Source organism: Pygocentrus nattereri, chromosome 16 (genome assembly GCF_015220715.1).
Source record: "Pygocentrus nattereri isolate fPygNat1 chromosome 16, fPygNat1.pri, whole genome shotgun sequence".
NCBI classification, from domain to species: Eukaryota; Metazoa; Chordata; class Actinopteri; order Characiformes; family Serrasalmidae; genus Pygocentrus; species Pygocentrus nattereri.
In genome coordinates this window covers 8512829-8540036 of record NC_051226.1, presented here as the reverse complement: position 1 = coordinate 8540036, position 27208 = coordinate 8512829, and the positions used below count along the sequence as shown (strand labels likewise).

The 27208-nt window shown below is 40.2% G+C and overlaps 1 long non-coding RNA gene across 1 annotated transcript; it reads right to left on the bottom strand.

Annotated features, from left to right (window-relative positions):
* Positions 1-3114: 3114 nt before the first annotated feature.
* On the bottom strand, positions 3115-6707 carry LOC119265452. Its single transcript, XR_005131654.1, has 2 exons — positions 6492-6707; positions 3115-4628 (listed from the first exon to the last, which is right to left on the bottom strand). It is a non-coding gene; the product is annotated as an uncharacterized LOC119265452 (long non-coding RNA).
* Between the last annotated feature and the right edge of the window lie 20501 nt (positions 6708-27208).

The window sequence follows — 27208 nt, the reverse complement described above, 5'->3', positions numbered from 1 at the left end:
CAGACGCTTGGCTGAGAACTGAAGTGACTGTTGGCTAGTTAGTTAATTAGCCAATATGTCATAGCACATTAGCGTTAAGCTAGCTATCTGTAGCCTAAGTGTAGACTGTGTAAACTGGCGAACTTACCCCTTCTGCACTTTGGCCTTGCAGTTTGTCACCCTACTTCTTCTTCTTTCGGCTGCTCCCTTTAGGGGTCGCCACAGCGGATCATCTGCCTCCATCTTGCCCTATCCACTGCCTCCTCTACTTTTACACCAACCATCTCCATGTCCACCTTCACTACATCCATAAACCTTCTCTGAGGTCTACCTCTTCTCCTTCTACCCGGCAGCTCCATCTCCAACATTCTCTGACCAATATATCCACTATTCCTCCTCAACACATGTCCAAACCATCTCAACCTGGCCTCTCTGGCTTTATCTCCAAACTGCTCCACCTTCACTGTCCCTCTGATCTGCTCATTTCTAATCTTGTCCATCCTTGTCACTCCCAACTAAAATCTCAGCATCTTCATCTCCACCACCTCCAGCTCAGCCTCCTGTCTTTTAGACAGAGCCACAGTCTCCAAACCATTGCAGTTTGTCACTCTGATATCCAAAATATTAATGTGTTTTAATTTTTTTATTATTATTTCTTTGAATTAATTATTAATTATTGATTATTTCTTGCACAAGTAACTTTCTGCTAGCTAGCCTTAGTGGTTTAACTTTCCCAACTGTTATCATAACGTTTTGGCACCATTTGCATTGGACAAGGGCCACAAACTGAGAATGCATGGCCCACTAACGTGTCCAGTATTCTCCCGGCACATGCTGTTCATCCCAGGTGGTCTAAATACACTTTATATAGGACTGTATCAGAAATGACCATGCATTTTTATCTTTTTCATTCTCTCAGTGGTCCACACACATAGCAGCTTACCAGTTGGTCCGTCCCTGGTAGGCCTCCTAGTGGCTGTTTTGCCCAGCAGAATGGAGATAGACTCTGATATTTTTAATCAATAAAATTAAACAATTAATTTTTCCTGTAACTCTGTTTTCAGATTAACTAGGACACTTTTGGATCTCTGTGTGTGAAATGTTGTGACTGGGTTGAGCTGCTAGTGAGCAGTGATGAGTAAAAGGGAAGGGATGAGAACACCCTGCTGTAAAAATAATGATGGCTGCATTGCGATTAAATGGATTGCACATCTGCAGCTTTCTTCATTTCATAAAATTGTGTACAGCTACCTCAATAAAACTGGCATTTAAACACTTATAATGTTGATTTTCCATCTAAATATATTTATTCAACATTACTGAAGACAAAAATGCAGAGAGCAAAAAAAGAGGGACTTTCAAAACAGGTGGAAATTGCACTTTATGGCCGCTGCGACAAAGACTTTAAGAACCTTTTTTTGTTAATAAAACATGTGTGGTCACATTAAAAAACTGAATGAATCTGAGAGATTCCTTGAACGTAATCTTTCCCAGTCATACTGTGGAGAGCTGTAGGTTGCAATGTAAGCATTCTGGGCTTTATGATATAGTACTGTAGTGGAACACGAAGCAGAGTAGCTGCTGATTCAAATCTCTGGACAATACCTTCTGCTAAATCACCCCTTAGTATGTTCTGCTCTCTAGCCTCCATCCGAGAAAGATGCAGTGACTCAGCAAAAATAAAGGTAACGTGTTCCACTGCTGGGAAATACAATGGCTAAATATATGCATAATCTGTTCTGTTTTTATTCATGTAATCTCAAGTCCCTCTCAGTATATGCTCACTAAGGTCACTTTTTCTTGCTGCATATCATTCCCTGATCATGTTTTATTCATTCAAACAGGCACAGTGAGGGAGGCAAAATGTGTGTGCGGGAGAGTGTGCATGTAAGAGATAGAGAGAGAGAGACCCCTGTAGGGCTGTATGGTGGTGATGTATAGCCGGAGCCTGACTCAGGACCCCCCTGAGGCTGGCCTCTGGATGAAGACACACATGATCAGCACATCGATGCAGGAGTCCAGCAGGATCATGCTAGCAGAGCGAGGTAATGATCCATACCATGGACAGCCTCCAAACTCCATTACACAGAACTGTGTGCGTAGGCATGCGATCGATCGATGGCCTAAAGAGTTAAAAAGGTCTGACAACCTCCAATAGAAGAAAACTGCAACAGACATGGCAACATACTCTGGCCTAAAACGTTGTGTGTTTAAACACAGTAGGGTCTATGTAAGCGAATGGGCCTCATATGGGCCACCTGAAAATGAATGGGTATATATATATATATATATATATATATATATATACAGTGTGTGTGTGTGTGTGTGTGTCAGAAACACCTGTGGACTTCAGTAGAGCTTGATTTTCTCCCTTTTCACAAAGATGAAAGGTTGCTGGAGCCGGTCATCGGGCAGAAGGCACAGGATACACCCTGGACAGGTCGCCGGGCAGACATACACATTCACACCTAGGGGCAATTTAGCATGTCCAGGTGGCCTGACTGCATGTCTTTGGACTGTGGGAGGAAACTGGAGAACCCGGAAGAAACCCACTTGGACACAGGGAGAACATGCAAACTCCACACAAAAAGAACCCAGGCCCTTCTTGCTGTGAGGCGACAGCGTTACCCACCATGCCGCCCTGATGATATACGGCGGCCCCAAATTAACCCAAGCATTTAAAGTGTCCAAATAAAGTTTAAATAAGCTCTCTGGGTTACTTCATGAAATGTTTAACTGTGCCAAAGTCTGGGGCTGTTTGTCTCACAGTGGTGTTGGTGAGCTTGTGCTTGTTAGTGGATCATGAACTCAAAGGCATTTTGGATCCAAAACTCTAAAATTATATTGATCTGCAACAAACCAGCCACCTTTTTAAAGAACACTTTGCCAAAAATGCAGTCTTAGAATGCCCTGATTAAATTAAATTAAATTAACTTAGTTTTGCTTCCAAACACAATTAACTTCATAAATGTTACTTTATTTATAGCACAACCGCTCAAATTATCCACTGTACTGCAATATTTTGCCACCTTTAAAATGAAATGGTCATTTTTGCAGAGAAAGAAAAACATTATTAATGTTTAATGTTAGTTAATGTGATAAGATTGTAATCCAAAGAATTTTGGACCATTTCTATCATATTTTCAATTTTTTATTGTGACAGTGAAGGTATTGTCAACACATTAATTCTGGATAGATACTTTAAGCTTATAATTTGATTGGTTAAAGATGACTGGACAGAATAAAGCTGAAGGACAGAACGAAGTGCATGTGGTGAGGAAGGTGCCCTGACCCAGACAGCCATAAATATCAGCTCTTCCTGAAATGTCAGCTCTAGTCTCCCTCTCTCAGTCTCTGAGTCAGGCTCACTCCCTCTTAGCAATGTCAGCCATGACACTGCACAACAAACGTAATATCAGCATTATTGACATGTTGCAATAATTAGCACAAGATAATATGGGACAGTATGCCTGCTGTCTGGTGTGCAATGTTACATCAATGTCACTCTCTGTCACACACGTTTGTGTTAAACTGCTACATCTGTTTATTATCTGTCCCTCTGCTGTTGAACAGATGCTCCAAGAAGCTGCATGATAATGAAACCTGTTGATTTGCCAAATAAAAATAATGTTAGTTTGTCCAAATGTGCATTCTGGTGGCACTTGTCTCCAACCAAGAAGAGAGAGTGGCTCTGCCTGTCATAGGCACTTCTGCAGACTCCTGCTTTCATCTATTCCCCTGTTAAGGATGATGCAAGGGTGCATTCAGCATTGCATTAGAGTCTACCAGGCTGACAATCAGAACATCAAACGTAAGGAGTTTATAGGAGTCACTGTCAAAATAAGAGACAGCAACACGGCCTGCTTGTTAAACCTGTGCACGGTCAGGGCAGGCTGGGCAGCACTTTTCAGTCTGCACATTCTGGACACCTTTATGCTTCAAAGAAATGATTTAAGGCTCCAGAGGGACTGCTGGGCCGAGCGTGGCTAACAGAGTTGAGAGATGTGTGGAAGCGCTGGCTCGATTAAGGGAGCGACATTAGAGGCATTAGTCTGGGCCGGGGCACAGAGGGAGCCAGTGACTCACGCTCGGAGGAGTGAGGAGACGAGGGTGGAGGCAGCGGTGATGTCATACGGTGCGTCTGGGTGGGAGCGAGGGAGAGAAGTGGAGGGGAGGGGTTACCCAGGATCTGCAGTTTATCTGCAATGCATCAGCAGCTCTGTTCCTCTCTCTCTTTCTCTCTCTCTCGCTTCCTCTTTTCTTATATATTGATATCTGTAAATAATGCAGTGAAATTCATTTTGCAGCATTGCATCTTAGAAAACAAGCACATCAGTGTATCAGTCCAAGCTCAGTTTCTTCCCCTTTTCTCTATTTCAAAAAAATTGTTGAGAAAATCCTCTCATGGCATTTCTAGTACAGGTGAAAAGGTAAAAAGTTTCACAGCAGTCAGTCCAAACCCCAAACCTCCTCTTCTCCTTTAAAAGCGCTCCTGGATTGGACACAGAGCTGTGGTCATCCAGACTGAAATGGGAGGGGTACAGCTTAATATTTTTGACCTTGAATCATCTCGGCCTCTTGAGGTAGCTCTCAGTGCGGGTGGGCTGTGGAGTCACATGGCTTAGCTGACCAATCAGAGCGAGAGTCCCCTATCAGGTGAGAGTCATAAATGAGAATGATTACATTAGTGATGTTGGTGTCAACACAATGTGCCTCTCAGGGGATGGCAATGCTTCCCCTCTATACCTGAGCAGTCAATACTGGATGACTTTCAGCAGCAAAGGATGTGACAGACACATGGACACAGAACTGGACACATATACAGACACATACATATACACATATATACGCACACACACATATATGCACTCAGTTACGTGTGCAGCTCTGCGCAAAAACCATTTGTTTTCAGTTCATGACTTCTGTCAAAGTATACAGAAGCTTCAATAACTGAATATAATATTCGTTTTAGTACATTAGTGCGTTTGCCTTTTTAGACCTTCCATTCTTTTTGGGAGACTGTCAGTTGTTCAATGAAATCTTAATGAATATCCACTCCATTGCAGTCTTAGGTGTTGGTTCTTTATTCATGATACTTTTAAATACTTTATAATATTGTTTTGCTTTTTTAAGAGTAGCAACAATATCCACTTTTTCCATTACATGAAAACGCTCCCTGCTATTTACATTGTCTGAAAATATTGGAAATGGAAATGGAACTTCCTATGGAAATGGACCAAATGTCTTTCATTACTGTTTCCTTTTCCTGCAAAGGAAAGGAGGGCAGTAATGATATATAGCTCTGCTCTGCTCAATAGACGCTGTGGATGCCCGTGTTTACCATAAATGGCAGCAGACACTCTTAAGAGTTTATATTTGGAAGGATATAATGAGGGTGGTGAGGAAAGTAACTAGATCAAAAGGCCCAGTCCTCTGTCGGGACAGCAAACGCAGACATGTGGTTTACAATAAGAGCACATGTTGTCTGTTATTGCATGCTGGTAACACTTTCCACTGGGCGTGTCTAGTTATTGTGAGTGTGTGACTGGGATGAATGGTGACTGAATATAGGTTTAGAGGTAACTGGGCCAGTGGAGTAGTTGGAATTCACTGAAGCTTTTAGTTGAGTTTGCTTATAAATCATTAACGTACACATAAAAGATTTATTTCCCTCCCTCTCTGTTTAATTTTATAGCTTGTTCGGTGTCAACTGTGCATTGTACTTCAGAGTTCTACTGTATTAGTATTGTTATTATTATTAATACTATTACTATTATTATTATGTGCAGAGTACTTTTGTTGTACAATGTCAACTTTGTGCTCTGCTAAAAAGATCTTTAGGCAAGTAAAATGATTTTTAGTTTTGTTAATATATTGAATATTTCTTGTTATGAGGTTGTTGTGACAATATTCAGTGGTGTAGGCTTCATTTCAACTTTAGGGGGGACACAATGCTCATACCACCTGACCCTTTATATGATCATATGATGATGTGTTTTATGCTAAACATTGACGTGACACTAGGAAAGTGCAAGTTATTTAAAATGCAAAAACATTCTAACCATGAAAATGAATTATATGATTATATAGTACAATTACAGTGGTATGCAAAAGTTTAAATACTATGGCACAATAGTACAAATACAGCAAATAAACAGTAACCTGTGCATTAGAAATGTGCAGAAAAATGTTCTCTGTAGATGAGGTGTTAACTTATTTTCACTTAGATAATCAGCAAAACATGGAATTGGACTGGAATGGCCAACCTGCACATAACCCTAAAATAAATGTAATGCTATCTAACTATATAATAATGCTGTAATCAGAATCTATGCACATGTCTATGCCTATGAGACTATTAGAAGATTATTCCTCCCATTTCTAGAAAGCCTTTTTGAAGGTAAACCTATCTAGTGAAAGGAGATATCTTACTCCATTAGCAGGTATACTTGCTTGGCTGAAGAACATTTAGAATAGAATATTACATTTAGATGTAAACACATTTCACTCACCACGAGATCATTTTGGACCACAGATTTTAAACTTTTGAAAAATGCTCTGCCGTTTTTATTCCCATACAAGAATAGAGGTTTAATCCATAACGGAAGAGTCTAAAGTAAAGGTGACCAGAGTTTGCAAAAATGTGCTCAGCAACCTAAATCAACTATTTATAAATGTATCTTCAGTCTCTATCAGACTCTGAAAGGTTCTCTCTCTCTCTCTCTCTCTCTCTCTCTCTCTCAGGGTCATTAAGGACATATTGAACTGCATGCACTGCTTCTTATTTCCCTCTCTCTCTCTCTCTCTCTCTCTCTCTCTCTGTCTCTCTCTCTCTCTCTCTCTCTCTCTCTCTGAGAGACCTTAAAAGCACTGATGCCTATAAATAGCACCGCTCTCATCCCATACAGACAAATAACAAAAGCTAAAAAAACAGCCACTGGGACACATCTGGGGGTTATATTGTTGAAGAGGTGTTGATCTATATCTTCTTTCCTCATTCTCTCTCTTTACCTCTGCTGCTCAATAACTCCTGAGAGCTCTCTGGCGATCACTAAATTCACATCACAGTTTTATTTTTCCTGCAGAGTCATGCTCCCTCTTCTCTTTTTTTCTCTCTGTCTCCCTCTCTTGTTCTCTGTCCCTCTGGAGTTTAGTTCTGTTGAGCAGGCTCTATTCTGCTCTGGCCTCTCATTCACTGCTCTGAAACAGCAGCATGCTGAGATAGATCCTTGCTGTTAAAGCAAATTTAAAAAAAAAACTGTTGCTGCACTTTACACTGTGTCAATAGTTCTTGCTGAATTGACCAGCATGAACAGATATTAGTGTTATAAATGTCTCTCATGACGCTACTATTTCAGAGATACAAGGTTTTCTTGCATGAGTGACAGCACTCACACAATTGTAGAATGAATTGCAGGTTTAACATTCAGTCCTATAACGGTCCACAAAAGGCTTCAAAGGAGAGTGTACCTTTTTTTATCAGGTGTGACAAGATGCAACTGCTTTCAAGGTAATCTGAGAAAGAGAATCACATTTTGGTGATACCAAACAAACAGTGTAACAAGAGATGGCCTGTAAATAGCACACCTGCTGATGGTCACAACATGCACTTAAGAACCTCAGTTCTTATTTTGGTGTAATATGTCAGTGTCTAGCTTATTCCGAGTCAGCCTGCACCCATAAACAAATGGTGGCACACTAATTCAGAAAGTAAACAAAACCAATACTTGAGTGAAAGCAACCATACCCTTGGTAACAATATATGTGCTCTCTATATGTTTGTACTTCAGTTAACCTCTTAAAATCCCAGGCTTATTACATACAAAGGCCTATTATTCAAAAACTACAGGGACTTCACTGCAAACTGGCTGAGCAATTTTTAAGTCATAGATGTGTGTAATAAAACTTTGGGCCTGGTGGTGGGCCATGGCTACTTAAGGGGTTGAAGAACAAAAGGTACTTACTTTAAACGTACTTAGATGTGAAAAGTAAAAGTATTGCAAGATATTTTAACTGTCCAACATTTTCCCATTTGTGTTTTCAGTTTAGCAAATGGATAAATTCCTCTCCTATACAAATTCCAGGGATATCAGATTGTTCCAGGGATATAACACAATGTTATGGCATTTTCTTGAATTCCAAAATTTAGGCAGAGGTGCATGGGCTTAGTTACAGCTGCTAAACTACAACTGGGCGTTCAGTATTTTTGGTGCAATATGATCCATTGGATTTATTTGTGAAAGTGCATTGTGTTTTTCCATATACTATGGAAAATCTTGATATTACTCCACAGTATTTTGCAAAACACGGTGGAGTAAAAAGTGAGATATTTTACCTTGAAATGCAGTGGAGAGGAAGTTCTGAATCCATTATTTCTGTGATGTTACAGGAATCAGCTCCTTTGCATATACCCCCAATTAATGCTTAAGTTATAAGGAATGTTTCACCTCTGATGCTTTCTGAATGAGGTATAATACAGGGCAGCCAATCAAAACAGAGCCCAAGTCTCTTGCATCAGTTAAAAGGCACAGCGGCAAAAATACAAGAGTGAAAAAAGGTACGAAAGGTATAAAATAAAAGACAAAATCATGATACTGGCCCTTTAAATACAGTCATGATATCTGCTTGCAGTGATCATGCAGATGCCCTCTGGATCAGTTCAGCCACTATGGAGCCATGTGTATGTGCTGTTGACCCTCCTGCTGTGCCTGAAAACTTCACCTGCATGTGCCTTTCAGCCTCCTGATGTGAATCAAAGCCTCAGCTGGATGTCCTGGAGGCTTCAGTCTATAGTCCATCATTATGTTTTTGTGAACTTGGGCTGGTGACAACTGGTATACAGGCCCTACAGGTACATGCACAGATAGACCCCAAGGAGGGCTTGGAGCCGCCGCGTTTTGCCCTCAGGCTTAATGAGCGCCTTAATGGCCAGCATGTTTAATAGTTGCACTTCTATAGGCATTCTTGAAGATCTGTATCAGGGAGCCTCGGCTCATGCTCGCCTCGGGAATAGAGCTTATAGGTCAGCTCGGGTACCATGAGCCTTATCGCTCTTGGACACTGCCTCTACTGCAGCATTTGCATGCATCATCACGACTCTGGAAACCCTAACAATAAAGCACAAATAACAACAGCATTTATTTTGGATATCAACCAAATATAATGCTGGCAAGAAGGATGATGTATTTATGTACACTTGGGGCTCAGACCCTGATTTCTACACCGCTACTTTGTGAGAATACCTATTGTAAAAGTGCTATACAAATATGACAATGTAACTGAATCAAGCAGATGTATGTGTACTGCATTTGATAACTGTAGTCTTCATCTTGCGCAACATGTACAAAGCATGGTTCTGCACCTATCACCTTGATTTCATATCATGAGGGACCTCATTTGTATACTGATCTGCGTTGTATAGTGCTGTTGTACAGTATTATTCAGTATTGCATAAGCCTGTGTTGTGTTTCATTGCATTAAGTTGTATTGCACTGTGTTGCAGTTGAACAGATGAAGAGAAAGTGTGGAGCAGACGCTATTTTTGTTCAGTTAATGTTCTCAGCATGTGTGTTTTCAAACTTTGTTCAGCTCTCTCTGCCTGTTATCAGGGGGACAAAGAGGAGACGTTTTTACTCTGATCTCAATGCCTGCTAATCCTCCTCTCTCTAATTAGCATTTACACACAGACAAACCCCACCAGGTGCCTCTTCTCTGGATTTGGAGTGTGGCGAGTTCAAAGGCACCTTGTGACAGAGGTGAGAGGAATGCTGGTATAATAGTATGTTGTCGTTCCATGATATGGATTTTACCACATAATGAAGAGCATGTTGCCACATTGTGTTTGCTAAAGGTGCAAACACCAGCAGCTTCTTTCACTTTCTGAAAATCACACAAAGAAGCTACTAGTATGCAACAGTTAGCACTGGCATAATAAAGAAAAGCATTTCAGTTGTGAGCTATATATCACCTTATCTGCTTTCTAAGGAACTTTGACAGAAAAATGATCAATTTCACTGTTATTTTGTTCAGTTTAAGTTGCATTTTCTTCTCCTCACAATCCAAGTAATCCCAAACACATTCAGTGATGTTGAGGTCAGGATTCTGGGTTGATCTGAGCACATCAGCAGCTTCTTCATTTGATTGGCAAATTTTCTTTTTTGGGATATTTTCCTTTCTTATTTAACAGCTTCTTGGCAGCTACACATCCTTTCAGCCTCAGGAGCTCAGTGAATTCTAGCGTGGCACTGTGACAGGATGCCACCAGTGCAACAAGTTCAGTCATGATTTCCTCACTACTAAATATTCCACAGTCAGCTGTCAGTGTAGAGAGCTTCATGGAATGGGTTTCCATGGCTGAGCAGCTGCATCCAAGCCTTACATCACCAAGCGCAATGCAAAGCGTTGAATGCAGTGGTGTAAAGCGCCGCCACTGGACTCTAGAGCAGTGAAGACGTGTTCTCTGGAGTGGTGAATCACGCTTCTCCGCCTGGCATTCTGACGGACGAGTCTGGGTTTGGCGGTTGCCAGGAGAACAGGACTTGTCTGACTGCATTGTGCCATGTGTAAAGTTTGGTGGAGGGGGGATTATGGTGTGGGGTTGTTTTTCAGGAGTTGGGCTCGGTCCCTTAGTTCCAGTGAAAGGAACTCTTAATGCTTCAGCACCAAGATATCTTGGACAATTTCATGCTCCCGACTTTGTGGGAACAGTTTGGGGATGGCCTCTTCCTGTTCCAACATGACTGCACACCAGTGCACAAAGCAAGGTCCATAAAGACGTGGATGAGCGAGTTTGGTGTGGAAGAATTTGACTGGCCTGCACAGAGTCCTGACCTTAACCCGATAGAACACCTTTGAGATGAATTAGAGCGGAGACTGTGAGCCAGGCCTTCTCTGACGTCACGTCTGAGGTCTGACGTCACAAATGCGCTTCTGGAAGTATGGTCAAAACTTCCCATAAACACACTCCTAAACCTTGTGGAAAGCCTTCCCAGAAGAGTTGAAGCTGTTATAGCTGCAAAGCGCCAACATCATATTAAACCCTAAGGATTAAGAATGGGATGTCACTCAAGTTCATATGCGTGTGAAGGCAGATAAGCAAATACTTTTAGAAATACATTGTATATCTAATTTAAAATAAATGAAGGATGCTTTGGCACAGTACAGTAGATTTAATATGACTATTTAAAGCTTGTAAATGCCATTCCTTATATCGCATTTGAAGATAGTAACAGGCAATAACACATATTTTACATTGTGCTTTGTGGTTTACTTTCACACTTTCATTGAAAAGTGTTGCCAATAGTTTTTCATTACTAATAGCTGAGAGAAACGTAGTGGTTTTGTTATTGTAGTATTCATAGACAGTGATGCATCTAGGACTTCAAGAAGGAAACTGTTCCCACTCATTGGTCCCAAATAAAACATGATTGGTTGATTCCACTTCTTAAGTATGTAGTTAATCTAACATGTAAGGAATTCTGTGCAGCTCCTGAAGGCCTAATCAACAGGATAGATAGTTTTGGTTATACAGTGGGTTGCAAAAGTATTCATACCCCTTGAACTTTTCCATATTTTGTCACATTACAACCACAAACATAAATATATTTCACTGGAATTTAATGTGAAAGACCAACACAAAGTGGTATACAATTGTGAAGTGGAAAGAAAATTATACATGAATCAAAACATTTTTTACAAATAAAAAACTAATAAGTGCGACGTGCAAAAGTATTCAGCCCCCTTTTCCCTGAGTGCAACCAATTGCATTCAGAAGTTGCCTGATGACTGCTAATGACTCAAAAGGGTCCACCTGTGTGTAATCTAATCTCAGTACAAATACAGCTGCTCTGTGACGGCCTCAGATGTTGGTTAAGAGAATATTGGGGAGCAAACAGCATCATGAAGTCCAAAGAACACACCAGACAGGTTAGGAATATGGTTTTGGAGAAGTTTAAAGCAGGCTTAGGTTATAAAAAGATTTCCCAAGCTTTGAACATCTCACGGAGCACTGTTCAATCCATCATCCGGAAATGGAAAGAGTATGGCACCACAGTAAACCTGCCAAGACAAGGCCGTCCACCTAAACTTACAGGCCGAACAAGGAGATCACTGATCAGAGAGGCAGCCAAGAGGCCCATGGTGACTCTGGATGAAATGCAGAGAGCCACAGCTCAGGTGGGGGAAACTGTCCACAGGACAACAATTAGTCGTGCACTACACAAATGTGGTCTTTCTGGAAGAGTGGCAAGGAGAAAGCCATTGTTAAAAGAAAACCATAAGAAGTCCCGTTTGCAGTTTGCCAGAAGCCATGTTGAGGACACAGCAAACATGTGGAAGAAGGTGCTTTGGTCAGACGAGACCAAAATAGAACTTTTTGGCCACAATGCAAAACGCTATGCGTGGCGGAGAAATAACACTGCACATCACTCTGAAAACACCATCCCCACTGTCAAATATGGTGGTGGCAGCATCATGCTCTGGGGGTGCTTCTCTTCAGCAGGGACCGGGAAGTTGGTCAAAGTTGATGGGAAGATGGATGGAGCCAAATACAGGGCAATCTTGGAAGAAAACCTGTTGGAGTCAGCAAAAGATTTGAGACTGGGGCGGAGGTTCACCTTCCAGCAGGACAACGACCCTAAACATAAAGCCAGAGCTACAATGGAGTGGTTTAAAAAAAAGAATATTCATGTGTTAGAATGGCCCAGTCAGAGTCCAGACCTAAACCCAATTGAGAATTTGTGGCAAGATCTCAAAACTGCTGTTCACAAACGCTCTCCATCCAATCTGACTGAGCTTGAGCTGTTTTGCAAGGAGGAATGGGCAAGAATTTCAATCACTAGATGTGCAAAGCTGGTGGAGACATACCCTAAAAGACTTGCAGCTGTAATTGCAGCAAAAGGTGGCTCCACAAAGTATTGACTCAGGGGGGCTGAATACTTTTGCACGTCGCACTTATTAGTTTTTTATTTGTAAAAAATGTTTTGATTCATGTATAATTTTCTTTCCACTTCACAATTGTATACCACTTTGTGTTGGTCTTTCACATTAAATTCCAGTGAAATATATTTATGTTTGTGGTTGTAATGTGACAAAATATGGAAAAGTTCAAGGGGTATGAATACTTTTGCAACCCACTGTATGTGCCTGAATACCAAGAAGAAAATAAATAATTTTCAAGATTTTTATTTCCAACCAAAACCTAATGAAACATATTACCACAATATTTGCAGAGTTAAAATAAATTAAATAAAAATTAACTATAAAGTACAGACAATGTATTTTTTAGTTCCCAGAAATAATTGGGCCTCTAGAAAGCTGTGAGGGTTCCTGTTTTTTGATATATCATGATATTATAGTATTATTGTCAGGATATCATGATATAAATGTCCAGCCATGTTACCCACCCATACTTTATGGGGTCAATTTTAAGTTTCTGCATTGGCCTGTACCAACTTGGGATATTTTTCCTAGGTTTATTTATTGTGTTATTGATTATTACATTTGGTATAAAATATTCAGTAAAACACATATGCAAGTTACATAGTTATGGGAATTAAGAACTGAAGTATGATCCACATACAGGCCCTTATGGTTTAAGGGCTGACACAAAAGGTAAAAAAACAAACTCACATCATGTTATCTGGCGGTGCTGTGCAGAATGTTTCCTGTGCAGGCTTAGCAGTGCGTAAGAAAGCAATGATAACACAACACAGCAGAGGAAGGAAGAGGGTTACACTGCTGCAGACTTTCTGGTGTGGGGGTGGGGGAGTGGAGTGAGTTGCATGTGGGAGGTGGCAGCATCATTCGTTATCAGGATTATGACCCAAGCAGATGCAGTAGAAGACCAGAAGAGGAAAGAAAGGGGGGCTTTATTTTCACACATTCACTTTATCTTCCCCTCTCTGCAGATAGAGAAGGTGGAATCTAATCAGAGGCTGTTATGTAACTCTGTCGCACTCGCACCTACAGACTCAGATATATGGGTGTTAATACTTTCATGGCAGAGAAGTTGTCTTACAGTAACATAACTCTAACCAAGTGCAGTTGCAGGAGGACGAGAGACCGAAAGGAACAGAAATTGAACCAGACGCACAGAAGTACGGTATGATGTAATAGCGTGAAAGAAGTGTGGTCAGAAAGAGCGTCAAACAGACTCACCAATATCCAGCTAAACAGCCAGCAGAGGTGTGGCTTCAGAGTGGTGCAAGCATATATTTATGCGTGTGCATGTGTGTGCCTGCTTACATAATGTATGTGTCAGCTTCCACCTGCAGAGGGAAAATGAATTTATGTATGCGAGCGTGTGGTTCAGCAAAACACTTCATCAGGCTTACTGCTTACTGTAATTACATGCAGTGCCATTACAGCTGAAGAGCATAACTGAGTTGAACAGCTTCCGTAAACAGACCTTTTGGTTTGTTTACCTGCAGGGATAACTGCAGTGATAGTGAAAAGACGCAGTTAATCAGCTTACACCTCAACACAATTTGTTTCTTTAGATTTGAATGAAGGTAATGGAGGCCTACAGCCATGAGTTTAGCTTTGCACACTAGCCGCAAACTGCACTTGTTGTTAAGTAGTCTCAAATACACTTCTCTGATCTATTAAAAAAAAACTTCATTCTATTTTGCAAATAGTTAATTATACTATTTATAAAAAATGGACAAAAATTAAGTGGCTTCAAGAGCAGCAGTAGCAGCAATATTTAAGCCTGTCTATATAGTTGCTCTATAGGTGCTTACCCACATCCTACAGCAGTAGCTTAAGAGTTTAAAAAGCAGGACAACTCTTTGTGAGAAACTTTTAACCAACTACAACCACTTTAGATTCTTTTGGAGCAGGCTTTTTGTTTTTAAATGTTCCCTCCACTCGTTAGCTAGTTAATGCAGAAGGAAGATAAGATAAGATAAGATAAGATAAGATAAGATAAGATAAGATAAGATAAGATAAGATAGACTTTTATTATCCCACTGGGGGAAATTTACATTGTTACAGCAGAATACACAGTAAGCAGATAAAGAGCAGTAAGTAAACAAGGATGTGCATCATACAAAATACAAAATATAAGATATACTATAGAAATAAATAAATGCATCTGTTAGCAGAAAAATATAAAAAATAAAAATAGAATTAAGAAACTATACAAATTTACAGTTTTATAGTATAGCTAACATCATTGCTAAAAAGGTAAATATCTCTTTATATCCGTAAAACTGTCTTCAAATTATCACTGAAATGGAGAGAATTAGTTATTAAAACAGCAGAAATGACATATTAGATGAAGGGGATAACAAGCTACAAGCTAAAGTTAGCAAAGTATCTGACTATCCAGATCTTTTTCTTTCAGTATGGTTTGTTTTCTGCCAATGAAAGAGGGTAAAAAGCTTTTCACTGGCATTTTGTGCCAGATAAAGGCAGAACTACAAAACAGTTTTCTTTACTTGTTTGTCTGAGAACTGCGGTAAGAGTTACACTAATGCTAGCTTTGTTAGCCAGTGGTTCCCCTGTTCTGCCCTGTTCTGCTCTGTGCATTTTATTGTTTCCCCTGTTCTAAACAAACCTGATTCAACTAAGCAGTTTATTAACACTTTCTGAGTTGAAGTGGGTGCTTTAGAGCAGGAAAACACAAAACTGTGCAGGGTAGGGGATCCAGGACTGGGGTCACGAACCTGAGTGTTGGCCTACAGATCAGTGGCTAGACCAGCAATCAGAATTGATGAGTCTGCAGGCATTTCCAATGGAAGTGTATGATATTTGCATATCATGCATGCTGGATAGTGAGAAAACACTGAGGAACAGTGCAGACAGCAAGCAATTCATGCTGGTCTAAGCTGATCTATGCAGGTCTGGTTTTTGGTCTAGCTGGTCAAACAAGCTTGACCATACGAGCTTCAAAGCACAACATATCGCTGTTGCTGGAAGAAAACCTTGTATCTTTTGTATCTAACTTTACAGGAGAAGGAATAAACACACTTTACTTTTAATGTAAGTCAATTGAACCAGACTTTTCATTTTGGGCTGTTTCTTTTAGCCAATTCATCACGCAATTTACACACAATGTAAAGCGTAACAGGTATTTTCAAATGATGTCAAAAACTAAAAAAACAACAAAAAATGGAGATACAAGGTTTTCTTCCCACAACAGCGATATGCTGGGTGATATCGTGGGTGATGAGCCATGCTGGTCTGTGCTGGTTTTTCTAGTAGTGAACATAAAATTGGGAGTTCTGTCAACTGTGCAACATGATAAATAAGAGTTTGTGGTTGAACTTTAAGAACCTAACATGATTTTGAGGGGCTGATGAGTAATGATTTAGGCAGGCAGTTTGTATGATGATACTATCTTAATCGGCTCCTATAACTTTAACCTTATAGTGCCAGTACAAAATGAGGTAGGCCAAACAAAAACATGTCTTGGCTGATCGACTACATTTGGGGTGAAATCGTATAAATCTCTGGCTGGAGCACCACTTCAAACTCAAGCCTGCTTTGTATTCAGAGACACCACCTAGCAAGTCCACATGACTGTTAGCAGGACTGCACAGTGCCTCATATTGAGGACTGGGGGTCTAATTTCAGAAAATGCCCTCCCTGTTCTCCCCAGCAGGCCTGTGTGGCATATGTTAACAAGCTGCAGGCAGGCTCTGTGCTTTTATAACGTCCAAAACTCAGCAAGCTGCAGCTTTCTGCTATACGCCCTGCGCTCCTGGCTGGGGAAAAAGTGCTGCGTCTGCAGGCCTGCTGGCTGATCTGTGATGAGCGATATGGAGAGGTAATTGATAACGGTGCAGGCGGGTTTCTGCACTGCAGAGCTCCTTCATTCCCCCACCCTGCATGTGTGCGTGCCGGGCACTGTGTTTGTTTTGGTGGTGGAGGCAGAGATGATACTGCCCTCTGTTGGGCAGTAAAAACACATGCGCTGAAACAACCACCCCCATATCCCTGAAGTGCTGACTCATTAAGGGGAAAGGATAATGCTGATACAACTACGCAGAAGAGTCAATTTGGCTTTGTTTCCATTAATGTAGTCAGTTTATGGTGGCTGCCTTTTCATTTTTCCCCCGTTAGAGCCGTTACTGTTCAGTCGTGATAGTGGACTGCTATAGAAACAGCACTGACCTTGGGACTGCTTTACAGTGTGTGACCAGGGGAGGGTGGACGCATCTGAGAAAGAGGGGAGGATGATCAGGATGGGAAGAGAGATGATAAATGTGAGTCGTATTGACTGTGCTGATTAGTTTCATATTCATTGTTACAATGCAAGAGCACATGGGCAAAACACCGTCTTTCTGAAGGACACCAGGGAGGGGGAAAAAGGGAAAAGGGTGATGTTCTATGTTGCTGATCTTTTCTATAAAGTGTTCAACAGCTAGTTCACCCTCTTACGAACAGCAGACTTCAAGGCCACTGACTCACAGCAGAAAATGTGACTGAAATATTCAGCAGGTCGAAGGCACCAGCTTACAAGCACGAAGCATCAGCTTTAATATTTAAGCGCCCACTGCACCATGGAAAAATTAGTTACATGTCTGATCAATTAGTATGTCATTGTTGTGCTTTTAAAGTCAAAATATTGGGGAAAATGGTTGGAGAGGGCGAAGGAGCAGCGGAGAAATTCATAATCCATTATCAGAATAACTGTATTGATGCATTCCCATGAGGGAAGACACAATTAAAGTGCTGCTTGGAAGTGCAGGGAAAGTGCACCCTGTCAACCTGAGAAGCAGATTCATCACAGTACAGATCATTATCTCTGACTTTGTGCCTTTGAGGATGTAATTGGTCACATACTCATTAAAACAGAATAGATAACAGAGTCATCCTCTTTGTCACAGCTAAGCTGCATACACAAACGTAACCTAAGCAGTGAGCTTATACAGATAAGTTGAGAGCTTAGCATTTCCCACATCAGGGTGATTTACATGTTATAAGCTTGAAAGTTTGAGATGGCTGACTTTACATGAATCAGAGGATGTGCATGAGGGCCTTCGCCGTCCTTGATTCATGACAGCATGGTCTTATAGGGGCCTAGTCTTGCACTGGGAACTGAGAGAAAGTGAGAGAAAAAAAGCTGAAGCTAAAGGATCATTTCGGCCTACAACTAGAATTTAAGATTTTATTGTTTGTGTTATTTTACACTGTATTATCCCTCGGCTTTATCATTTTCATGTTTTCATTATCAGGACTCACTCACTACAAAACCCAACATGCATTAGGCAGATACCTCTTACAACCACTGGGAATCTCTGTGGTGGCAAGCCAATGCCAATGCTGACTGCTAGCCTAGCCACTGATCTAAAGGCAATAAATACAACCAAGCTAGTATTAGTATAACTCTTACCTTGATCATTGAACAAAATATTAAAGAAAGATTTTCGGAGTTCTACATTTTATCAGCACTAAACAGACATTGGAGACCTGCGTTTGCTCTTTCAGCCACAGAAAAGAAGCCAGACTGAGGTAAGGTATCTAGATAGCCAAGTACCTTGCACTTTTAGCATTTAACTTCTTGTCCTCCTCATCTGGGGAGTAATTTCTTCCATTTGACTAATCCCTTCTTTCAACTGCAATAATGAATGGAAGACACTTATTACAGTTATGCCACTGCAAAAGCATATTTGGCTTCCTAGCAGTAACGTTAGCTTTCTGCCTTTTTTTCTGTACCGGCAAGCTATTTAAAAACAGCCCGCACCCAGAAATCCACTCCAAAGCAATGGTTTTAAAAGTTCCTTCCATGTTCTCAATACATCACCATAAGGATTCCTAGGTTTTCTTTGCACTGGAAAGTCTTGCAGCAGAGATTACTGCAGCACCACTGTAAGCATGTTTACAGAGTAATGATGGTTAATGTTTTTTTTATTTTGGGCAGTGTGTTCCTTTAACAGAGGTAGGTATAGTAGCCTAAACCTATGCATTTGAACATATCAGTTAAACCAGTGTTAGTTCATTAAAGTAATGACTCAGGTAGAAGTAATAAGTAGCCAAGCACTCAGAAGTAAAAAATAAGCAATAAAAAAAACCCAACTCCTTAAATATTCAGTAACTTTCAGAACTGCAGCAGAACATCTAAGTACATCCAGCATCTCTTAGCAAAGGAGATGAGGTTTGTTAGGCCCTATTTGCTCCTTATCGTGACCGTACTGGTCTAAAATGCTGAAGGTTGAAAATGAGAGATGAACAGAACTGCATGAAGTTAAACACACAGACAGGTTGGACGAAAAACTTTGCTGAATGCTGAATACACTGTCCTAAATGTGTTCAGTAATGTATTCCATTACAATACATTAAAGGTAATGTATTCAGAATACATTTAGAATCTATACAGAATACACAGTGATAAAGTCCACGGGAAAAACTATGCTGTCATTTTTATTTAATTCACATTGTTAATGGTTGACAGGTTTGCTCATATTATTCTTCTGATAATATGTTTCTTGAAAAAGAATATTACTCAATTTAATACAAAAATGAAAACAAACCTCTCAATGTCATTTTGACTCTCATTGCCTGCTTCAATCCGCTGCTGCTCTCATAATTCCACTGCCTTTTCATGACCTTAGCCAATAATCCATCATATGCCAATAACAAAATCTGACTATATAATCAGGAGCTGTGTGATTTGACATTTAATTAAGTTAATGACATTTATGTATCTTGCCATGGAACACATGCTAGTCCAGTACAATACCAAAGCTAAGCGTATCACTCCTGAACATGTCCACTACACTGTTCAGTAATCCCTCTGAAGTTTACTAATGCTCAGATTAATAACTGGCAAATCACAGTGATTTATCAGTCTACTCAGGCTTTAGCAGAGTTTAGTAAGACTGAGATTAATAGCTAATCACAGTGATTTATCAGTCTACTCAAGCTTTAGCAGAGTTTAGTAAGACTGAGATTAAAAGATAATCACAGTGATTTATCAGTCTACTCAGGCTTTAGCAGAGTTTAGTAAGACTGAGATTAAAAGATAATCACAGTGATTTATCAGTCTACTCAGGCTTTAGCAGAGTTTAGTAAGACTGAGATGAATAGCTAATCAGAGTGATTTATCAGTCTACTCAGGCTTTAGCAGAGTTTAGTAAGACTGAGATTAAAAGATAATCACAGTGATTTATCAGTCTACTCAGGCTTTAGCAGAGTTTAGTAAGACTGAGATGAATAGCTAATCAGAGTGATTTATCAGTCTACTCAGGCTTTAGCAGAGTTTAGTAAGACTGAGATGAATAGCTAATCAGAGTGATTTATCAGTCTACTCAGGCTTTAGCAGAGTTTAGTAAGACTGAGATTAAAAGATAATCACAGTGATTTATCAGTCTACTCAGGCTTTAGCAGAGTTTAGTAAGACTGAGATTAATAGCTAATCAGAGTGATTTATCAGTCTACTCAGGCTTTAGCAGAGTTTAGTAAGACTGAGATTAATAGCTAATCACAGTGATTTATCAGTCTACTCAAGCTTTAGCAGAGTTTAGTAAGACTGAGATTAAAAGCTAATCACAGTGATTTATCAGTCTACTCAGGCTTTAGCAGAGTTTAGTAAGACTGAGATTAAAAGCTAATCACAGTGATTTATCAGTCTACTCAGGCTTTAGCAGAGTTTAGTAAGACTGAGATTAAAAGCTAATCACAGTGATTTATCAGTCTACTCAGGCTTTAGCGGAGTTTAGTAAGACTGAGATGAATAACTAATCACATTATCAGTCTACTGGCATTTTTGTCCACACAACTGACCGCTCACTGGATATTTCCTCTTTTTCGGACCGTTCTCTGTAAACCCTAGAGATGGTTGTGCGTGAAAATCCCAGTAGATCAGCAGTTTCTGAAATACTCAGACCAGCCCGTCTGGCACCAACAACCACGCCACATTCAAAGTCCCTTAAATCCCCTTTCTTCCCCGTTCTGATGCTCGGTCTGCACTTCAGCTAGTTGTCTTGACCACCTCTACATGCCTAAATGCATTGAGCTGCGGTCATGTGACTGGCTGATTAGCTATTTATGTTAACAAGCAACTGAACAGGTGTACCTAACAAAGTGGCCGGTGAGTGTATATATTACATCTAAACCTAATATATAAAAATGACTGAAATCTAAAGCCTGTATTCTGAGTACTGACTTTACAAAACATAACTTGAACTGAATACAGATACTTCCTGTGTTCTGAATACATATTCACAATGCTTGTATTCCCACCCCGGCACACAGAATTAGTAACTCCATGTGAATGGCTAAACTGGAACTGAGTAAAGTGTTGTGGAGTAAATCTGGGTTACTTTCCTCTCAGAATTTTAATATAACTAAATCTATTAAAATTTCACTTTACTACTGAGTAAATGAAACTGCTTAGCTTAATCTGAGGCTGTTATTATATGACTTGATATGTTTACAACACATAGTAAAGACACTGAAGTGCATTTACCTTCCTTTTTCAGGGAACAAAATTTCTTTTTTCAGCTGAAGCAGGTAGACACCTCGCCGCATTTTTTCATGCATATATGAGAGAGATTTGTGCATCACATTGTTGTACGATGGGAGAAACATCAGTGTAAGTAGAGAGCTTGCGTCTCTCTGGAGAGGTCTGAGCTCCCTGCATCTCATCTGCACTCATTTTTATGCTGGGTGGAGTGGCGGGGCACTGTGTATGCGCTGAGCTGTTGCTGAATCTCGGGAGAACGCTGTAAAACCATGATGAAAAGGCGTTCCTGAAAAAGACAATGTCCCGTGGCATCCCAGTGAATACGAGCGTTCAGTCAGCCTCCGCAGACTGCACTCATTAAATATTTAAAACTCTAAGCACAGCTATTAGTAATCTAGCTTCCTGTTTTTTCCTGACTAACTAAAGCTGAGGGCTTCATCACTCCTGAGGGAATTTGAAGGATTTTAGAATTTCACACAGTGGAAGAATCAAAGGCGCAGCTGCCATAATGAAATACAGCACACAGTGTTGCTCATTGAGGAAAATGATTGAGATTAAAAGTTTTGAGCTGATAATATTGTGCTGCAACCACATTAAAGAATGTATGAAGTGAAAGGCCATTTGGCAAACAGGGAAGATCATTTTTCTCTCTCTCACTCTTTTTTGCCACACTTTCTGACTTATTTGTCTGTCTGGGAGATCTTATATGCTCGTGATAAATATCAGTGAAGCATAAAAAAGCTTTCAAAATCGAATTTTTGTAACTTATTACTGATTAAACATCTCATCATCATCACTGTTACTTAGTGAAACCAATACTTATTACTTAGTGAAATGTATCTACTAAACTATGGACTAACTCTACTGAATAACTAATTAATAGCCAATATAATGAGTCTGAAATATTGGTTTATGTTATTTTTGTTTACTTTAATCAACTTCAAATGAAGTTTTTTCCCCATAGTTCTGCTGCTAAGGAAGATAAAATGAAAAGTACTGACAAAGTTGAAATACATGCTTTTGGTTATTTAGATTGGATATTATACATTATTGGTCTTATTAACATCAGAACAAAGTTTTACCCACATTAAGTTCCTTTTCCCTGTGAGTCTGTTGTTGTTGGATGTTCTAACAAAAATGTATTGTGTACGTGGAAAAACGTTTACTTTGGCAACAATTCTGCTGATTTTCTTTATATTGAAATGATGTTGAAGCAAGTAAAATCAGTTTATCACTATTTTCAGTAGCAAAAGTACCTTTGACTGACCATTTACTCTCCCTGCCTTATTAACGATTATCAACGAACAGCAACAAGGAATGATAATTGCTCTGACTTTGGCATGGCAGGTGACATTTCTCATAAAATGTGTTCACTGAGCAGTGAAGCGTCTCCCGAGCAATCTTGTTAACTCTCCAGAATGTCATATTGACTACACCCCCCCCCCCTTCCCCCGTCCCCCGTCCCTCTAAAGCAACACCCTTGTCAATAAGTGTTCCCCATTCTGTACGACTCTCTCTCCCTCTCTGTCTCTCTCTCTCCTGCTCTCTTCGTCTCTCTTTAATTTGGAGCCAACGCCCAGCTTCTGCAGTACTGCAGTCTCTCTCTTTCCTCCACTCTCTCCCCCCTCCTCTTTTTCCCCTCTTTGCTTCTCTGCAGTGAGGAGGAGGAGGATGAGGAAGGGGGAGGGCTGCTGAGAGGAAAAGTGACGCTTACTGCAGCACTGTATGAGAGTCCCCCACCCACAGACCCACAGATGGACGGACAGACAGACACCACGTAGCTGACTACATCATATAATCTCTTATACTGTAAGCCCCCCATGGCCGATTTCTAATCCTCACTCATACCTACTTAACTTACATATTAGTATATTAGTTTATGTCTTAGAAAATAGTTTACAGTAGTTAAGAGACAATAAGCCTTAAAAAGAATAACTGAATAATAAGCCTAGGGCTTGACTCCTTAAAATAGACGCCCATACACAAATTTATTATTCACTTAGTACACATGCAAAATGTTACCGACCCAAATGTTTGTTAATATTAAGAAGTTAAAGCTTTAATTGACCCATACATACAGTCAGCTGTGTACGGGTTAATTATTTTTGTGAAATGATTCTATAAGCATTTAGAAGTGATTCAGTAAAGCTTTAAAATGGTTCAGTAATACCTTTAGAAGTTACTCAGTACAGTACAGAAGTGATTAAAAGGGAAATGATTCAGCAAAACCTGTAGCCTGTAGAAGTGACTCAGAAAAGCTTTTCTAAGTGATTCAGTAAAGTTTGTACAAATGCCCCAGTAAAGCCTTTGGAAATGATTCGGTGAAGCCTTTAGAAGTGATTCAGTAACACTTCTGTATTGCCTTTCAAAATGATTCAGTAAAGTCTTTAGGATGACTCAGTAGGGCCCTTAGAAATTAAGAAAAAGCCTTTAAAATGATTAAAAGTTATTAATACATGATTCAGCAAAGCCTTTAAAAGTGATTCAGTGAAGTTTATTGACTATAGAAGTGATTCAGAAAAGCCTTTCAAGTGATTCTCTGAATCCTTCAGAAATTACTGAATAAATGTTTTACAAGTAACTCAGTAAAAGCTTTTAGAAGTGACTTTAGAAGTGACTAAAGATTCAGAAAAACCTTTAGAAGTGGTTCAGACGCCTTTGAAACTTATTCATTAATGTCTTTGAAAATAATTCAGAAAATCCTTTTAAAATAATTCAGAATGGCTTTTAGAAAAAAATCAGTAAAGCTTTAAAAAGTGGTTTGGTAAAGCTTTAGGATTGATTCAGCAAAGCTGTTTTGAAGTGATTCAGTGAAGCTTTTCAAAACTATTTTGCAGACCTTATCTGCAAAGGGCTGGCGTGGCTGCAGGTTTTCCTTATAAACAAGCAGAAGCACATCTGCTTAGACTTCTCTGCCTTCCAACAACTGATCGTGTGTGCTCCTTTGTTGTTGGAATGAAAGTTAGCAACCACACCAGCCAGGTGTGATATAATAGAACTCACTCTGCTCACACTCTCTCACCTTCATCAGTTAGTGTGCCTTAATAAACCAGCAGCTCCACACAGTAAGATAGCGATAGTGATGAGTTCACTGCGTTCTCAGCGTTTTCAGCTTGCACATCACTCAGCTTAATAGTGATCACATAGAGTGTGCCTGAGTTGTGTATGTGCGTGTGTGTGTGTGTGCGTGTGCGTGTGTGCGTGCGTACGCGTGTGTGTGTGTGTGTATGTGTGTGTGTGTGTGTGTGTGTGTGTGTGAGGCCAAATTGCATTAGCAGCAAGGCTAGGGCTATCAGGATTGGAAATGTATGCTGAAGGTATTTCAGGAGACATGATTAAAATGGATTACTCAATTCTTCAGAAACTCATCCAAGGACTCATCCATTAGTGCTCTGCAGGGAGAGCCGTACTGAAAACATATTAAGCTGTGCTAAATCTAACAAATGACATGCCTGGCCAGTGCTGGGGTGGACAGTGCAAAGGCAGGGCAAGACCATGAGTCAGCAAAAAGCAAAAAGTGGTGGACAGAGCCACAGTGGACAGAGCCAAGCTACACTCATGTCAATGTCATTCAGAAGGCAAATGCAGGGATTCTGATGGAGACCCAAGAGCTGTTCTATTATATGGATCTTAATATCTGCAAATAAAAATGCTGAAGAGTGATAAGAATGCTGCCTTTATGGATCAGTATACTGCCTTCACATGAAACAAGCCTTTGCAAGGCAAACGCATTTGCTGTAATGTAATACTTGTCAGAAAGGGGCCCCGCACACATTGATCAGGAGCGGCGCTAATGCTGTCCTGAGGTGCTCTGGGGTTGTTCTCAAGGGGCGTCGTAATTCAACCCACCGGCTTCAGCAAATTTCCGGGCAGGACACTAAAGCAGTTCGATATGGCTTCAGTTTCAGTGCAGCAGCACAAACCTCCTTGTTAGACAAGAATGGCAAAGTAAAGGCTGGCATGGGGACCATTCATAGAACAAAATAGAACAGCATGTATCCATGCTTACCTGTCAGAGCAGGGCCTACTTTTGGCCTGAATCCCTCTGCCCGGCCCTAAATGATCCTCTTTAGAGACAGGCTGGGGATTCTGAAGACAGGAAGGGGCAGGAAACAGTAGACAGTGCTGCCTGTGACTGATGCAGCAAGCCGTGGAGCAGTATTCCCCCAATCAGCATTTCACGCAGAGAAAACGAGAGAGTTTGCACTATTCTTTCTCTTGACAGGAAAGAAAGCTGCGATATTGAGATCTTGGCTCCAGTGGGATCACTCTGAAAGAATTTTTGAGCTCATGCCAAATGCCTTTTGCCCCCCTCAGGTACTCCGATATGCTGACGCATTGCCTGGCTTCTGCTTGTCTGGTCAAAACCCTATTGGCAAAGCCACAATCCAGCATCAATCAGACTAAATCAGGACCCTGGTTTTTCAGCATCAATTATTTATCTTTATTTGAACTACTACAAGTCTTTGTCATCTACGTAACTCAGTTGTAAAACTAACAATAGCAGTAATAAACTATATGAGGTTGTAGTATGAAGGCTGTTTAAAGTTAGAAATGCCCGGATCTGTTGACATTCCAGATACATAATCTGTCATCATTCATGGGAATATGCCTTGGTTAAAATAGAGGCCCTGTACAAAATGTGGCAAAAGTGAAAGGTTGTCACCCATTCAGCTGAAAACATCAAAACATAGTGGAAAGCCTTTCGATGAAGACCTAACAATAGGCCTGTAAATGAAACCCCTGTGCAGATGTTTAGCAGTGTTTCTCACCTCCAGTCCTGTAGTGTTTTGTTTGTCCTAGAAAGGATTTGATAATTATCTAATGGTGTGACTCAGGTTCAGTAAAACATTGTGGGCTGCAGGACATTTTTAAATAGGCCTTTTTATGGCTCACGTCTTTTTTTTGTTTTCTTTTGTTTGTACATGGCTGCCATCTAGTGGGTGGACTAGGGACTCTCTTCTTTGAGCCTACATTTATGAAAGCATATTTTTATTCTTTTTACCTGTGGCCATCAAACTCTATAACTCCTCCCTCGGTGTGTGATTCACAAAACTCAATACCAAACTGTTCATATGTGCAATAACAGCAATTGTGTGTGCAATAACTCAGAGGGACACTAACTTAATTTAAATAATTTAAATAGCTGAACTGCTTTATACCAGATGTTTCATATTTATTATCACAATCACTGCCACTTTACTGTATTCATAAGTACTTAAATCTGGTGTACATACTGCAAATTTCTCTATATTGTTTTAAATTATTAGGTGTTTATTATTTTATATAAATGGCTGCAACTGTAACAACTGCAATTTCCCCCTGGGATCAATAAAGAAATCTGAATCTGAATCTAAAGTTAAAGCGTTGAGTTAAAGGGTGTATAATGGCGAAAGAGAAAGAAAGAAAGAAAGAAAGAAGGAAAGAAAGAAAGAAAGAAAGAAAGAAAGAAAGAAAGAAAGAAAGAAAGAAAGAAAGAAAGGGATCAATGAGGTGACAGTCAGATAGGTGGGGTAATGTGGCAGGTGCACCTTCATAGGTCATAGGAAATGATTAATTAGCCAAATAGTGCCCTAAATGATAGACAGGGAGTCAGGCAGCTTATGGCTGAACATAAATGGCTTTAAATTAGACACATAATGCAGCATAGAGGCCTTTGCTTCATAGCCTCTTCATAGCCATAGGACTCTACATAGGAAATGGGCAGCATTCTGAGACAGAGACAAAGAGGACTTTTATTTTGCTGATTAGCTCAACCATATTAAACTGTACAGTGAGTGGTGATTCTCAGTAGAAAAGCCGTCTAATCACTTGAAC